Below are 15462 nucleotides of genomic sequence, written 5' to 3'. Positions count from 1 at the left end.
GACCTGCTTCCATAACTGCTGTGTAGATAAAATCAGATAACGTATGGAAAGTGCTTAGCACCAGGTGTAAGGGTTCAAAACTTTTATCTATAATTATCATTTTGACTGGGTTCCATTGTTATTTTTTTTACCAACGTATAAATTATTTTGATACTAGTCTTTTAGTATTGAACTAAAAATCTTGCATACTTGATAACACCATATATAACAGCTCTGTACAAGTGTATGCCAATGTCTAGGCTATTGACCTGTCCCAGATTTCTAAATGTAGTAATACGTTACACAGAGAGCCAGGCTGAACTAAAATAATAATAATATTTTCTCCAAACTAAATCATCTGATTCTGATCTGTGGAATTTTTCTTTGGACTTTGCTCTGTAACCACTAGAGGGCAGACAAACACGGTGGAAAATCAGTACTTACCAGACAAAGCAGTAGAGTCTTGATCTGCTTTTTGAATGTGGGTAGAAGCCGTATTTTTCAGTTTCTCCTGTCGCAGCAACCAATGAAGAAAGTAGAATAATGATGCTTCATATGTAAGAACACAAATTTCAGTTAAAGTATCATGTATTTTTTTTAACTTAATAGTTTCATAAAATTAATAAGCACAATTTTCCACCACAGACCTATATAAACTTTAAAGCAAAACCACTCAACGACACATGCATGGATTTCTTAACTTAGAAGAGAATTAAGCAGTGAATGACTCATTAGAATAGAAGCAGAAGCACACTGTGGTATCATAGTGAGCATACCATGCACCTGGGCATATGGAGACCTGGGGATACACAAACGGGCCCATTTTACCATTAGGTGCTGTTGGTGCAGTGCTTGGGGTTTACACATTGTTCAAGACACTAGGAAAAAGTGTGAGACTTGTAGAAAAATCGACTCCCAACTTCAAAATGAAAACTGGTTTTTCAATTTACACACACACACACACTGAAGCTAACAAACCAGACCCCCAAAACAACAAACATCTGCTGGGGTTCTGATGGAATAGTATTAATCAATTTTCTTAAAATTACCACCTTTACAAGGTTGAGTCTTACAATTCATGAATTCAATAGTATTTAGATCGTATTTAATTCCTCTAAAGAATATTTTACAATGTTCTACATAGAGTTCTTGCACCTAGGGTTAAGTATTTGGATTATTTATATTGCCTTAAATAGTATCTTGTTCTTAAAGTTTAATTTCTACCTGTGTTACTGGTATATGCAAATGCAATGATTTCTGTACACTGGCTAGAATCAGCACACTTGCTAAATTCTCTCATTAGTTGATACTATTTATGTATAAAATCTCAACTTTTTGATTATATCTTATGCAAATAATGCCTATTTCCTACTGTGCTAACATTAAAGTGTTGTCTTTTTCTTACTGCGTTGCTTGGGGCCTCCAGTATACTAGGACACAAAGTAGTGACAGCACATCCTAAAGTTGTTTCTGATATGATGGACGTTTTCAATCTTTCACCATCAAACACATTTGCTAAGGGTTCAGCAATTTTATTAATCTTTTCAATTTAGCAAGTTTGACTTTATTAATCTCTTTTATTGTGTGCTTCTTCTGTTCCATTAATCTTTTATGCTATCATTTTCTTTCCTTTATATTCTTTGGATTTAATTTGCTGTTCTTTTTCCAATATCTAACATTGAAATGGAGACTTGGTTTGTAGAATTTCTTTTAAAATATATGTGTATACCTTTCATTATAAACTTCCAATAAGTATGGAAAGCAAGTTGGAAATAATCAGTTTTAATTATTCAACCTGAAGTTCCCAGTAACTTCATTCTGAAATTAAATCCTTTAATAATTTTTTATAATATTGTGTGGATTAAAATCATTCTTCTACATCATTAGACCTTGCCTTTCCTAACCTTCCATGTTTATTCTCTTCTTTGGTGTGTGCTACTCCATCTCAGAGCACACTAGAATGCACTCGCTACAATTCTAGCTTTGGCACCCCACAGCCTGGCTGTGTCTAGTCCGCCACACGCTCTGCAGTCAACAGAACACTGGATCCACCTGTTAGTCAGTCAGCTCCTGAAATCTCGTCCTGTGAAAGCTTTCCTCACGATTGTGTTTTGTGGTTGTTGTTTTACTATTTTGTTTTGTATTTCTCTGTATCCTAATTTAGGGGTTATCAGGGTTCTGAATGTTTTAAATAAATGAACCCCATATCCACCTTCTGATCAATTCTTTTTGGCTATCAGGTTTACATTGTAAAGTGAACCGTGATTTCAGTTTATAATAGTGCCCATGTTGCTTTAATTTTGTGGCTGCATTATTTGGACCCTGTTGAATGGGGAGATGAATTTGCTTCCCCCCATGGAAGGTAAAACCAGATGAAACGAACTGATAATTCTCATTAAAAAAAAAAAAGGGGGATGGATTTATAATTTGGAGTGTGGCACTTCCACAGCCAAGTTTTTAGGTTGTGCAACATTTAACTTGGTTTTGTTCCATGGGTATAGCCTGGCAGTCACCTGACCAGTCCTCTTGGAAGTACATGCTCCAGATCACAATGGGGACATGGGGTCAGAGGGTGCATGAGTCAGCACACACCCACAAACTCCGCGAGGAAAAACAGCTCTAGCCGTTTGAGCAGGTATCATTAATCACCTTAGCAGATGGAAACCCTGTTAAAAAGTGACTCCTTCCAGATGCCAGCAGAGACCACGTTACCAAAGAACTGGTATGGCCCAAGCTCTTCGGATGGAATGATTAAAGGGGAAGGCACTCAGCACAGCCCTAAATAAGGAGAATTACCCATTGCTGGCAGTTTCTGGAAGCCATAATTCCCTGGGAACAGCCCAAATCTTTGGCCTCAATGCAATTAATCCAGGTGTGTTTCTCCAAAAATCTCACTGTTATCAGAAAAATCACACCACTTTTCTCATCACTCCTGAGGCACATAAAAATCATCATCCCCTATTGCCTGACATGCCCTGGAGTAAACTGGCCAGGCATATATTATCAGTAATTGTACACATTCCCTGAAGGCAAGAATTGCACTTGGCCAAGTTATAGGCATACAATACATATATAAAAAATAGGGGGGCTTCCCTGGTGGCGCAGTGGTTGAGAGTCCGCCTGCCGATGCAGGGGACACGGGTTCGTGCCCCGGTCCAGGAAAGATCCCACATGCCGCGGAGCGGCTGGGCCCGTGAGCCATGGCTGCTGGGCCTGTGCTCCACAATGGGAGAGGCCACAAAAGTGTGAGGCCCGTGTACCAAAAAAAAAAAAAAAAAAAGGCATTGATTATTTATTTCATAGAGAATCAGTCCACACTATTTCATGAACACCTAAAAAAAGTAAAATGCTTATAAGAAGTTGTCTTATAATGGTGGTGAGGATTAGGACCCTTTGAAAAGCCTGCTGTGTCACATGAGTCTATCACTCAAGGGGGAAAAGATGGTACATAGTTATCCAGTCATTTTCAGGAATACAATGCGCTCACACTACATTAAAATGTGTTAATGATGATCATAAAGCAAATGTTTCCACAAAAATAACCAGCACAAACTGAGTGATATAGCCCTGAGGGCATTTACTAACATGTTCAATGAGTATCAAGTAAATAAAAGAAGTTGTAAAACAAAAAAATTATGAACATCCAAATGTTCACAGAAAACTTATTTTCCCCTTTTTATTTTGAAAATTTTGAAATCTACAGAAAAGTTGCAAAAATAGCAAGAGAAACACCCATAGGCCCTTTGTCTGGATTCCTCAATGTTAAGCTTTTGCTGAACTTGTTTCTCGTCTGTGTGTGCGTGTGTGTGTGTGTGCACGAATATACTCTTGACCATTTGAGAATTACTTGCAGATATCATAACACTTCATCCCTAAATGCAAATCTCCTACGAATGAAGGCATTCTCCTATGTAATAATACAATTATGTCACTCAGGAAATATAACAGTAATACGATGCCATTTTCTAATACACGTCCATTTTCAAATTTGCCCGAGTATACCAATAACGTCCTTGGTTTTTTTAGTTTACTTTTCCTCTCTGGGCTACAATCTAGGGTCACACGTGTCATGTCTCTTCAACCTCCTTTAATCTGGGACAGTCTCCCGTCCTTGTTTGTCATTCATGATGTTGGCATTTTTAAAGGTCCAGGACAGTGGTTTTCCAGAGTGTGCTACAATTTGGATAGTCAGACTCAGTTTAAACATTCTGAGCATTAATACTACGCAGACGAAATGTGTCCTTCTTGGCGCATCAACAATCATGTGTTTCTCCCTTAGAACTTTCTCTCCATGCATCCTACACACAAACTCTGCTATTACTCATCCCCAGACTCTATCGCGGGGTGGGGGTGGAGGGTTACTTTCTCCTGCCGCTGCTAACACAGCCCACCTGCACAGGACGTTCTCTCTGTTCTTCGCCTGCTACCCAAGGGTTCCTTTGTTCACTGCTCAACTCAAGTATCATACTTACCACAAAAACTGTCTCTACTAGACTCCTCCAGGCATATATATCTCTCTCCAAAGTTCCTATAGTTGTCTAAAATCCACCCAGTACTTCATCACAACGAGTAACTTCATTGCTCCCCTTATATTAATACTAATCTTATCACAGTTGTGTACCTTGCCATCCCACTGGAATGCCACCGAATTGACAGCAGCGACCATGAACCTTGAATTCTCTACATTTGGACTGTATTTCCCAAAGAGCCTATCAGAATCCAGAGCACTTGGTAAACAGTAATTTTGTGGTCTTTGATGAATGAGTGAATTAACATTACCTTAATGGTAAAGGAAAAAACCCATACTGCAGTTAATTCCCCTTTGTATTTAAGAACTCATCCAAGAAAACTGTTTTCAATTTAGCCCCCCGAGGGCCATACAAATCCCCAGAGATTTTTTTCTACGTCTACATGTAACTGTACTTAAAAAAAAAAAAAAAAAAAAACTTAAAAAAAAAGTTTAAATTCTCAAGGAAATTTCTCAGGAATTAAGAATGGAGGCCAGCAGCGAGCCGGAGCTCTATGGAGGTGGCGGCTGCAGCAGCGACTCCTCTGAGCTGAGAGTTTCAGGCCAGTCCCGACTCCTTCCTCCCCCTTCCCTCCCCCTCTTTTGTTTTCCGTTCCCCTCCCCCTCCCTTCCCTGTCCCCACAACCGGATCCTGAGGCGGCAGCTGCAGTGGCAGCTGCTGAGTTCTCGGTGAAGGTTTTTCATTTGTTCCACCCCTTCCCTCCCCACCCCATCCATTAATATGATTCTTTTGAAGAGTCTTGGTTGTCAAGCCGCCAAAGTGGAGAGTGCGATTGCAGAAGGGGGTGCTTCTCGTTCCAGTGCTTCTTCGGGCGGAGGAGGAAGTAGGGGGGCACCTCAGCACTATCCCAAGACTGCTGGCAACGGCGAGTTCCTGGGGAGAACGCCAGGGCAAAAGGCGCAGAAATGGATTCCTGCACGAAGCACTAGACTAGACGAGATGACGACTCTGCAGCAAACAACTCCGCAAATGAAAAAGAACAACATGATGCAATCTTCAGGAAAGTAAGAGGCATACTCAGGAAGCTCACTCCTGAGAAGTTTGACAAGCTATGCCTTGAGCTCCTCAATATGGGTGTAGAGTGTAAACTCATCCTTAAAGGGGTCATACTGCTGATTGTGGACAAAGCCCTAGAAGAGCCAAAGTATAGCTCACTGTATGCTCAGCTATGTCTGCGATTGGCAGAAGATGCACCAAACTTCGATGGCCCAGCAGCAGAGGGTCAGCCAGGACAGAAGCAAAGCACAACATTCAGACGCCTCCTAATTTCCAAATTACAAGAGGAATTTGAAAACCGAACCAGAAATGTTGATGTCTGTGATAAGTGTGAAAATCCCCTCCTCCCCAAGGAGAAGGAACAGAGAGCCATAGCTAAGACCAAGATGCTGGGGAACATCAAATTCACTGGATAACCTGGAAAGCTTGATCTTATTCATGAATCTATCCTTCATAAGTGCATCAAAACACTTTTGGAAAAAAAGAAGAGAGTCCAACTCAAAGATATGGGAGAGGATTTGGAGTGCCTCTGTCAGATAATGAGGAGAGTGGGACCTAGGTTAGACCAGGAACGAGCCAAGTCCTTAACGGATCAGTACTTTGCCCGAATGTGCTCCTTGATGTTAAGTAAGGAATTGCCGGCGAGGATTCGTTTCCTGCTGCAGGATACCGTAGAGTTGAGAGAACACCACTGGGTTCCTCGCAAGGCTTTTCTTGACAGTGGACCAAAGACGATCAATCAAATCCGTCAAGATGCAGTAAAAGATCTAGGAGTGTTTATTCCTGCTCCCGTGGCTCAAGGGATGAGAAGTGACTTCTTTCTGGAGGGACCGTTCATGCCACCCAGGATGAAAATGGATAGGGACCCACTTGGAGGACTTGCTGATACGTTTGGACAAATGCCAGGTAGCGGAATCGGTACTGGTCCAGGAGTTATCCAGGACAGATTTTCACGCACCATGGGGCGTCATCATTCAAATCAACTCTTCAATGGCCATGGGGGACACATCATACCTCCCACACAATCGCAGTTTGGGGAGATGGGAGGCAAGTTTATGAAAACCAGGGGCTAAGCCAGCTCTACCATAATGAGAGTCAGGGACTCTTATCCCAGCTGCAAGGACAGTCGAAGGATATGCCACCTCGGTTTTCTAAGAAAGGACAGCTTAATGCAGATGAGATTAGCCTGAGGCCTGCTCAGTCTTTCCTAATGAATAAAAATCCAGTGCCAGATAACTGTGATTCCTTCTAGTGCACAACCGCCATGCACTCAGACACCACCTCTGGGACAGACACCTCAGCTTGGTCTCAAAACTAATCCACCACTTATTCAGGAAAAGCCTGCCAAGACCAGTAAAAAGCCACCACCATCAAAGGAAGAGCTGCTTAAATTAACCGAAACTGTTGTAACCGAATATCTGAATAGTGGAAATGCAAACGAAGCTGTCAGTGGTGTAAGAGAGATGAGGGCTCCTAAACACTTTCTCCCCAAGATGTTAAGCTAAGTAATCATCCCGTCACTCGACAGAAGTGATGAAGATAAAGAAAAAGCAAGTTCTCTGATCAGTTTCCTCAAACAGGAAGTGACAACTTCATGCAGTCTTTCCTGAATGTATTGGACCAGTGCCCCAAACTGGAGGTTGACATCCCGTTGGTGAAATCATATTTAGCACAGTTTGCAGCTCGTGCTATCATTTCGGAGCTGCTGAGCATTTCAGAACTAGCTCAACCACTGGAAAGTGGCACCCGTTTTCCTCTCTTCTTACTCTGTCTTCAGCAACTAGCTAAATTACAAGATTGAGAATGGTTAACAGAGCTTTTCCAACAAAGCAAGGTCAATATGCAGAAAATGCTCCCAGAAATTGATCGGAATAAGGACTGCATGTTGGAGATCTTGGAAGGAAAGGGACTGAGTTTCTTATTCCCACTCCTCAAATTGGAGAAGGCACTGTTAAAGCAAATGAAGTTGGGTCCATCTCCTCAAATGATACATAAGTGGATTAAAGATAACATCTCTCCCAAACTTCATGTAGATAAAGGATTTGTGAACATCTTAATGACTAGCTTCTTACAGTACATTTCCAGTGAAGTAAACCCACCCAGTGATGAAACAGATTCTTCCTCTGCTCCTTCCACAGAACAGTTAGAGCAGGAAAAACAACTGCTTCTTTCCTTCAAGCCAGTAATGCAGAAATCTCTTCATGTTCACGTTGATGTACAAGTCAGTGCCCTCTATGCTCTTCAGGTGCACTGCTACAATAGCAACTTCCCTAAAGGCATGTTACTCTGCTTTTTTGTTCACTTCCATGACATGGAGGTTATTGAAGGAGAAGCTTTCTTGGCTTGGAAAGAAGATATAACCCAAGAGTTTCCAGGGAAAGGCAAGGCTTTGTTCCACATGAATCAGTGGCTAACCTGGCTAGAAACTGCTGAAGAAGAAGAATCAGAAGAAGAACCTGGCTAAAAAAAAACCAGCCGAAGCCTTAAATTGTGCAAAGCGTACTTTTGCTATGATGTTACTGCATTTGACCTAACCACTGCGAAAATTCATCTCGCTGTAACGTTTTCACAATATTTAAAGCAGAAGCACGTCAGTTAGGATTTCCTTCTGCATAAGGCTTTTTTGTAGTGTAAAGTCTTAATCATAGTCTACCATCAAATATTTTAGGAGTATCTTTAATGTTTAGATAGTATATTAGCAACATGCAATAATTACATCATAAGTTCTCAAGCAGAGGCAGTCTATTGCAAGGACCTTCTTTGCTGCCAGTTATCATAGGCTGTTTTAAGTTAGAAAACTGAATAGCAACACTGAATACTGTAGAAATGCACTTTGCTCAGTAATACCTGAGTTGTTGCAATATTTGATTATCCATTTGGTTGTTACAGAAAATTTTTTAACTGTAATTGATGGTTGTTGCCGTAATAGTATATTGCCTGTGTTTCTACACTGGGCTTTATGTGCTAGATTTTAATATCCTTGAGCCTGGGCAAGTGCACAAGTCTTTTAAAAAGAAACAGGGTTTCCTTGTACAAAACTGACCAGTTCTGAGAGATCGTAAATGCCCTTAAAGTGGTCTTTGTGGGTGTGAAACAAATGGTGAGAATTTGAATTGGTCCCTATTATAGTACTGAAATTAAGTCTACTTAATTTATCAAGTCATGTTCATGCCCTGATTTTATATACTTGTATCTATCAATAAACATTGTGATACTGGGAAAAAAAAAAAGAATGGAGAAAAAACTCCAAGTTTTAAAGCGCCTCCTCTTTTTTCAAAACAGCATTTTCTCTATTCTTAAAAAAATAGGTCACTTGACCTGAAATAATCATAATAAAAATAACAAAAAATTGAGATACTAAAGAATATCCTGTTATATCAAGTGATTGTAGTATTCATTCTTTATTACTTTGTACATAAATTTCCTGAAAACTCAAGGCTTTATAGCTCCACATGTTCTGTTCTGCTTGCATTGGTACTCACCTCTGTTTTAGTGCAGAGCATATTTTCCAGGGGTAAATACTTCTTTGTATCTCAGACTCATTTATCTCCACATCAACTTACCTCATTGCAGATGAGAAAATGCAGAAGACTCTGGCTGAGGCCGTGCTCTGTCATGGTTTCTCGTTCCTAGGAACACATGGAAGCAACTCTAAACTGCTGTGGATTCTCCTGTTAGTCTGTTAACTAAATAGGGGTGAATTTTCTATGAGGAAAATATTACCGGTAAATGTTTTTGTTTTAATTAGGGCCTGGTTAAGTTGCTAAAGGACTGAGTGAATCAAATTACAACACAACTGATCTTCAAAGTTTGGCTTCCCACACATCACAGATGTCCATCTAAACCAAATGTAATTCTCAAGCATGGTTTATGTCAAGAAAATAACTGCTTATTGAAGCTGCCATGAAGTGCATTCACCCACGCTTTTAACAATAACAAGTCTTACTGTTTTGACACCTTTTCAGGCCTAGTTCGGGGTGGGGGACAGTGCCCAAGGGGGGTGTTCTGTGGTCTTGTGAAATCAGGAAACATTTAAAAATGCAACATAACACAGATTTCAAAAAATACAGACATTTCCAGAGACTTGACAATGTTACTTTGTATTGTGAATCTTCAAAAAGGGAATAGAGGGTTTCCTACTTCGAAAACTTACTTGGAGTAACTTACGACAACTACAGAAGACACAGCCTAAGACACAAGTGTTCCATATATATTTGCAAGTGATTTGAGAGGCAGCATCATTACAATATGGATTGGAGGCAGACAGGCTGAATTCTTCCCCTACCTTGGTCAGTAATTAGCTGACAAGTAACTGGCAAGGCCTTGGACAAAGCATTTTTGTCCCCAGGCCTTAGTTTCCAATTTGTAAAGTGGAGATAAAGTCGTAAGATTATTGTGAAAATCAAATTAATAAATTCATAGTGAAAGTGCTATATAAACTGAAAAGCACTACATGAATATGAGTACATATTCTATTTTTATTATAATATTCCAATACATTTCCTTACAGATTCATAATACTTGCTTTTTCTAATTAGAAGTCCTATTCTCTGAGTCTATATTAGTACAAAATAAAGCAATTTTCTGGGCTTCCCTGGTGGAGCAGTGGTTGAGAGTCCGCCTGCCGATGCAGGGGACACGGGTTCATGCCCCAGTCCGGGAAGATCCCACATGCCGCAGAGCGGCTGGGCCCGTGAGCCATGGACGCTGAGCCTGCGTGTCCGGAGCCTGTGCTCCGCAACGGGAGAGGCCACAACAGTGAGAGGCCCGCGTACCGCAAAAAAAAAAAAAAAAAAAAAATCAATCTTCTATCTGATATAGTTGTCTAACTATAGGATCAGGTCATGCAAATATATGACTATGTTTTAAAGTCCTTCTAATTTTCAAATTAAAAAAATGTTTTCAAATAGGGAATAGAAGTATAAATTTACTTGTGTTTTGAAGCAGTAGAAAGATAAACCAAAAACTATTTAAAAATGGTTACTATGGGGCAAGAAACAGAAAAAGGAACTGAATGTCCAAATATATATTTACTTGGGAACCCTGGAAAAAGCCTTCTGTAATCAAAAAGTATAGTTATTTCAGAAATAAAAAGCTAAGCAATTCCTAAAAATGAAAAAAAAAAGAATCTACTTGCATAACAAATTGTTGACATAAACACACGGAAAAGAATAATTAAAATGCAATATTTTTACAGTCCATCGCTAGTGAGATATATCCTAAGGATAAAAATTACCACAAATAAATCACAGGCTGCATTCAGTAGGTTTATTATTAAAGACATTGGTATTGTTATTTTGAAATTATTATATGTGTATGGTTTAGGATAAATGAAACGAGTAATTAGGTGTATGTCATGTCACCAAGATTTTCAATATAAGAAAATATGGAAAGAAAAGCATAAAACCAAATAAATTAATACACAGTAATCATACATTTGAAATAGAAATATCATTTTGGATACACAATTTTTTTCTTATTCTAAAAAATACACATTCTCATTGTTATGGACTGAATGTTTGTTTCCCCCCAAAACTCATTTGTTGAAGCTCTAATTTCCAGTGTGACATATTTAGAGGCAGAGCTTTTGGGAGGTAATTAGGTCACAAGAGAGAGTCCTCAAAAGAAGAGACAGGAGAGAAATGACCTCTTCTCTTTCATGTGAGGTTACAGCAAGATGGTGGCTAGCTACAAGCCAGGAGGCGGGCTCGCACCAGACACCAAATCTGCTGGCACCTTGATCTTGGACTTCCCAGTCTCCAGGACTATGAGAAATAAATGTTGTTGTTTAAGCCATTCAGTCTATGGTATTTGTTATAGCAGCCTGAGCTGACAAAGACACCTAACTTCATTTATTTATCTTTTTTAAAAATACATATTATGTAAATACCTGTTCACTGAGCAGTTCCAGAAGCAAAAACAAATCGATAGCAATGACCACTTCTGGGGCTTCGATTCTGGTCTCAGAACTTAATTTTCCTCCTTGTGAAACTGACTGATTCCAGGTCTGAGTGGAAAATACGTTGAATAGATCTTTAGCATCTTGTGCTGAAAAGCAAGAAAGCTATCAACGATTATAGATGTCAAAGAAAAGAGACAGAGGAAACAATTAGAGCAGCTCCCACTGGTTAATTTATGGAATAGTTTGAGCATCGATGGAAATGACTGGAAAGGCCTGAAACAGATCTTATACATATGTAAAATCATGAGTTAGTAATTATACAAGAAAAATTGCACGTGCTCATTGGTTACCTTTGATAGTTACCAGAAGGTTCAAAAAATTGATTTAAAAAAGGGAAAGGATTATGCGTGATGTATTCTGTTGTTTCTGTGTAGAATTTATTTCATGCTGTTTTTCCAGGGTGTCCGCTGCTTCAACTTAGGACAATTCATAAGGTCACCAGGCTGCCAAAGCCCATCGTGGAAATAAAGCCATTGTTGAAGGCACTGTTGAGACTGATCACAGGGCAGCTTCTGCCTCTTCACCCCTGGTCCTTCTTCTCCCAAGAGCACTACCTAATAAATACCGTGGATGCTAATCTCCATCACAGGGTTTGCTTCCCAAGAGACCCAACCTATTGCAAGCGATCACTGCCATGTGTTGTCTAAGAAAGTACATACTAAGATAGGATTTTAGAGCTGAATCTCTTGTTCCTCAGTTGGCAATGAGAACCCCTTCATGGATGGCAAGTGGCGCTCAGATGGACTCTGGCACAAGGTGGCAGTGTAATTGCTAATATTTTCACCAGTCTGGCATACTGGTGGAAGGAAATGCATTAGCTGGTGCAGGGTGTCAGACATTTGAGAAATGGGGGAAATGGGAACAATAAGGAACAGAATTGGGTGAGCTTAAGTGATACTCTGCAAAAATAAAATAACTGAGAATTTCTTTTAAATTTTGCTTAACACACCATACTTAGGGATGCTTTCTGGAGAAAATAACTGGTTAGGAAAATGCATAATGGAATGATATCTGTCCGTATACGTCAACTAAAATACATCGTGTTGCACAATTCTTAATGTGATTTCTACTTTGTTTTTTTAAAATCTAGATAGTTCTGTATATAGATAATTTAAAAGTTTGGAAATATATATACAAAAAGTCCACAGTGATCACCTTTAAAGAGTAAGAGTAAAGAAGTACTAACTCTATTTTACATATTTCTACACCTTTTGATTTTTTATACTGAGTGTGTATTAATGTTAAGTGGGATGAAGTATAAATATTCCTTTTTAAGGAATTTAATGTATAGGTATATATATAAGTGTATATGTATACATATGCATATATATGTATGTTTTAATATATATTCTTATTTAATGAGATTAAGTATAAATATTTCTTTAAGAAAAAAGAATACCATTGTTGGTTTTACAAGTTCTAGTAATCTGTTCCTATCATCCTTTTCTCTCTATCAAAACAAATTTTTAATTCTGTACTAGGCCATGGATTTTTCAAAATTATGTTCCCTGACCATAAAGAACTTCAGTAAAATTAACCTTCATCTTTTATGGATTTAAAACGATCTTTACCTTAACTTCACTCAAGTAAGAGCATTTATTAAATTATTTTGTAGGGGACATTAAATTGAACTGGGCCTTGTGCTATAAGGAAGCGTGTAAAAAGTCACAGGAGACCAGCCCTAACGAGAATACATTGCATAAGCTACAAAAAACATAGTTAAAAATAATCAGAGAGTTGAGGAAAGAAACTTAAAGGAACAAATTCCAAAAAATGTTGAGCCCTTCCTGGTAGAGAAGTGAGCCACACTGCTTTCCTCCATGTAGGAATGGTGTAGAAAAAGGAGGAAACTACCATAGAGTAAGAAGCAACTACCCAAACTCTTAATTACCTCTCAGTGACCGTGTGAGGGCTGGCGTGATGAATTAGCATCCCCAGGAGCCCCAGCCTCAGAGCAAGTCTGCTCCCACCCGCCATTTCCCCACAGACCTTTCTGCACACGGACGTACACCTGTGGACAGGGCAAGGCACATAGGGCCTTCCTAAGAGAAGCAGCCTGCTGAGGACTGGGGACATGGCAAGAAAAGTCCATCTGAGGCACTTCAGGCTCTCAATGGATGCAAGCAATCACTATTGAAGTTTGATGGTGAGGCAGGAAGAGGAAGAGAGATCTCCCAAGGGTCAGAAAACTAGCGAATAAATAAATAAAGAGCACTCTGAGCAATTAAAAATCTAGCAGCTAGGGCTTCCCTGGTGGCGTAGTGGTTGAGAGACCGCCTGCCGATGCACGGGACACGGGTTCGTGCCCCAGTCTGGGAAGATCCCACATGCCGCGGAGCGGCTGGGCCCGTGAGCCATGGCCGCTGAGCCTGCGCGTCCGGAGCCTGTGCTCCGCAACAGGAGAGGCCGCAACAGTGAGAGGCCCGCTTACCACAAAAAATTTAAAAAAAAAAAAAAATCTAGCAGCCGTAGTGCAGAAAGTAACTTGGCTATAAAGCATACGAGAGCCTTGAGATCTGGCTCAGATCCAAGTGCTATCAAAGGGAAAGTCCCGATCCAACCTTCAAAACATTTGAAGCCAGTGGTGACCTAAAACTTACTGAAGCTATGGCAGAGTAGAGACAGCTGCCTTTAACCAGATTATAGCAACTTAGCCGCCCAGTCTAGAGGCTTGACAGAAAAAAAGACGCTTGATTTGGGGGAGAGGTGTAGTAAATAATATTACTTCAGTCTTTACTGTTCTTTTACTCACAATCCCATCATAAAATCCAGAATTTTGAGACAACCTAAGTGAGAAGAAATGATCTGTTTGAAACAATACATAGTCAAGAGAAAGAAGCCCACAGATGGCATGTTGGAGTTATCACAGGGACTTTAAAATATTTACAATAAATATTATAAAGAATCTAACAGAAATGACATTCAACATATGAAAACAGATGATGAATTACACCAAAAAAGATGGAAACTATTGAAAAAGAAACACATATAAATGCTAGAAATAAAAAAATGTAATATCAGACAAAAAGTTTATCCAATGGCTAATCAGAAAACTGGACATAGCAGATTTTAAAAAGCCATTTGCTTGAATACAGATCAATTAAAATTATCCAAACTGATGCACAAAAAGGAAAAGAAAAAGAACAGAATATCCAAGATCTATGTGGTGACACCAAACTTTCTGACATACATATAATTGAAGTTTCACAAGGAGAGAAGAGAGAAAATTGAAAAACACAACAACAACAAAACAAACAAACAAACAGAGAAGTAACTCATCAAGAAGAGATGATGGCCAAAATTTTTCAAAAATTGATGAAAGACTGACCCACAGACTAAACATCTTAGCAAACCCTAAGCAGAGTAATTCTGAAAACTCACACCTACTCATGTCTTAGTCAAACTGTTGAAGACCAGAGAAAAAGAGTATACCTTAAAAGCACACAGAGAAAAGTTCCAGTTCTGGAAACCTAATGGCGGAGTGACCTGCGTGGGACTGATCCTCCTACAGATAACAATCATAAACTCAAAACAGACATTTTTATAAACAAAAATGTGAAGGCATCAGTGTACAACAACGAAAAATAGCAGGCAGAAAACAGGTGAGGAGTCTACCTTTGAGAAAAAGGAAGCGCACTGGGTGCCATCCATGCTTACGGGCTCTCTGCATTAGGGCACTTCCTGGAATGTTTACGGCAGGGTGGGTAGAACTCAAGCAGAAGGCCAATTCCTTAAAATAAATAGGTGACATCAGTATAGATACAGATACAGATATAGTCGTACAATGGAAAACTACTCAGTCATAAAAAGGAGCAGACTATTCATACACACAGCCTGGATGCATCTCAGAAACATTATATGGAGAAAGAAAGCTACGGTCTCATTAGGTTGAGATGTCAGGGAATGTAATTCAGATCTGCCGAAGTAGCTAGAAATGAAGGAGAGAAATACCAGAAAGGAGGGAGCCACAGAGGAAATAGCCTCAAAAGATGACTA

General features: G+C 39.6%; 1 long non-coding RNA gene and 1 pseudogene across 1 annotated transcript in view; one reads left to right on the top strand and one right to left on the bottom strand.

Moving 5' to 3' along the window:
* Positions 1 to 937, bottom strand: part of LOC113628505 (uncharacterized) — a 128079-nt gene extending 127142 nt beyond the window's left edge. The window contains exon 1 of the long non-coding RNA XR_003436126.1: positions 424 to 937. This is a non-coding gene — a long non-coding RNA (uncharacterized LOC113628505). The remainder of the gene's footprint in view (positions 1 to 423) is intronic.
* Positions 938 to 2636: 1699 nt separating this feature from the next.
* On the top strand, positions 2637 to 8297 carry LOC113628637 (eukaryotic translation initiation factor 4 gamma 2 pseudogene; annotated as a pseudogene).
* Positions 8298 to 15462: the final 7165 nt, after the last annotated feature.

The sequence above is a fragment of the Aethalodelphis obliquidens genome, unplaced genomic scaffold, assembly GCF_003676395.1.
Source record: "Aethalodelphis obliquidens isolate GAN/ISIS:26980383/991018 unplaced genomic scaffold, ASM367639v1 scaffold24, whole genome shotgun sequence".
NCBI classification, from domain to species: Eukaryota; Metazoa; Chordata; class Mammalia; order Artiodactyla; family Delphinidae; genus Aethalodelphis; species Aethalodelphis obliquidens.
Note: the sequence above shows the minus strand (reverse complement) of the source record. Positions and strands in the feature narration are given on the sequence as shown.